At 35.0% G+C, this 2177-nt stretch overlaps 1 non-coding gene across 1 annotated transcript; it reads right to left on the bottom strand.

The window, feature by feature from the left end:
- Positions 1-2103: 2103 nt before the first annotated feature.
- Positions 2104-2177, bottom strand: trnar-ucu (transfer RNA arginine (anticodon UCU)). The gene has a single exon. It is a non-coding gene; the product is annotated as a tRNA-Arg (tRNA).

Below are 2177 nucleotides of genomic sequence, written 5' to 3'. Positions count from 1 at the left end.
CAAAGTTTGAGCTCGCGGTTCATTAAACGGAGTCACTTACCTCTGTGAAAACTCAACGCCAAACTCAGAAGCAGCAGCAGTCCCTGCATGGTTCAAATCTCCGCATGGGGAGCGTCAAAATCCCTCCGAAAGTGGATTATAATCCTTCCATTCACGTGTTAGCTGTGTATTGCCCCTTTTCGCCCCCTGCACTACTTTTCTTTTTTATGGAGTAACGCAATATCGTAATGCATTACTTTTAAAAGTAACTTTCCCCAGCACTGGATCCGACACGTTGGTGATGTCTTTTGACCCATATGTTCTTTGACCTACTGTATGTCCGACCCGGGTTAACGTCTCACCGAATAAATGAAGCGAGAATCACAAGAGACAAGAACCGATGAGTGTGTAGGCTATTTGAGAGAGAGCATTTGGAGAAGGGTTTGATTGACAAACAAACGTATGCCTACTTGTTTTTAAGAAATATTAATAAAACAGACTTTATGTTTTTATGAGATTAATCATCCATTTAATTTTTTTATGAATAATGTGAATGTATATAATTTTCCCTGTAGACATGTAGCTTTATTGGAATATTTAGATATATTTTTTTCCATATATGAAATTATACCAACTATTAAACAACAACAACAATAAATAAGTAAATAAATGCGTACATACGTAGGTAGGCTACATACAATCATACATACATCAAATAAAATAAAAATCAAAAGCCAGAGAGAAAAACATTTATATGAGGATGAACACATTAACAGTAGTTTTGACATTTCAAAGATGAATTATTATTATTTTTTTGTGCCCAATATGTAGTCACCTTACCTTACCTTACCTAAAAGTTACAAATGCACTTAACCCGAGAGTTTGTATTGTTGTAAAGAAAAAATAATTTTGAAAGTCTTAGACATATTCTGTTTTTTACGAGAATACACAACACGTTCCAAAATCTTTTGATGTAAACAAAAAAGATGTTCAATCCTCTGTTCTATATCACTTTCTTTCTCTATACTTTGAAGAGCTTAAAATATTCGCTAAATTATTTTTTGAACCGGTTCTTATAAACGAACGTTCGAAAGAACCGATTCGCTGAACTGAGTCGAACTGCCCATCACTATTTCCTGTTGCCCAGCCCAGTTGAGTTGCCCTCCCTCTCTAGAACTCCACAGCGACAAAACGAAAAGACCCCGCGGGTGCAAAGAAAAGAAACCTTCTCCTTCATGCGCATCGTACAGATTGGACTCGCATTTTCCCCCTTACTGCCCTGTTGTAAGGAGAAAGACTTTGAGGGGCAAAATGTTGACATAGCATAGGCTAACTGATGGTCACCATGTGCTGTAATTTGCTAGTGAAGATGGAACAGATTATCGTTTACTGAACGTATACATATGTTTGTGTGATCTGCCACTTGCTGGACAAAATTCGAACTACAGGACAGAATTCGGACTAGTGACCAAATTACAGGGGATATTAGTTTTGATTGAATGATAACGCTTATGATATAGGCAGTTTACTACCCTATATCAAATGGTAATGCTAAATACAATTTTGGTGCATTTGTATTGCCTTTTTCCTTCTTATTGATAGATCAATTTTTTATAAGTATTTAATGCAAATTAAAATATATGCTATTTAAATAATTTAATTTAAATGTCAGAATCAGATATATCTCTGTCTCAGCATCACTGTGTTCAGCCAAGATGGACTGTCAGCCAAGAAACACACATTCTTTTAATTAATTACAATTCGAATTGAATTACTAGAAATGTTTTACGGGATTAAAATAAAATGATATGTGCATACAGTATGTGAGAGGGTTGAGTTAATAAATATTAGGTGTTAGAATAACAATATATAACATTAATATGACTATAAAATTAATTTCATTTAAACTCATTTTAAATTTACAGTGATTGGATATTGAATTTGTATTCAATTAATCAGATATATAAAATGCTCTTCATTTTTCGAGGTTTACATTTCTTACATTATTCTGTATGCTTTTAGTCAATGCACACAGATAGGAAGCTGCTTAAACTATAACACTAATATCTTCCATGTGTACAAAATGGACAATAAAAGCAATTAACATGCCCCATCCGAGAGCTGCATCTCTGCCGGGACTCGAACCCGGAGCTTCTGGATTAGAAGTCCAGCGCGCTATTCCATTGCGCCACAGAGAC

This window comes from Sinocyclocheilus anshuiensis, unplaced genomic scaffold (assembly GCF_001515605.1).
Source record: "Sinocyclocheilus anshuiensis isolate Anshui unplaced genomic scaffold, SAMN03320099.WGS_v1.1 scaffold1644, whole genome shotgun sequence".
In the NCBI taxonomy this organism is placed as follows: Eukaryota; Metazoa; Chordata; class Actinopteri; order Cypriniformes; family Cyprinidae; genus Sinocyclocheilus; species Sinocyclocheilus anshuiensis.
This window is presented reverse-complemented; position numbering and strand designations above follow the sequence as displayed.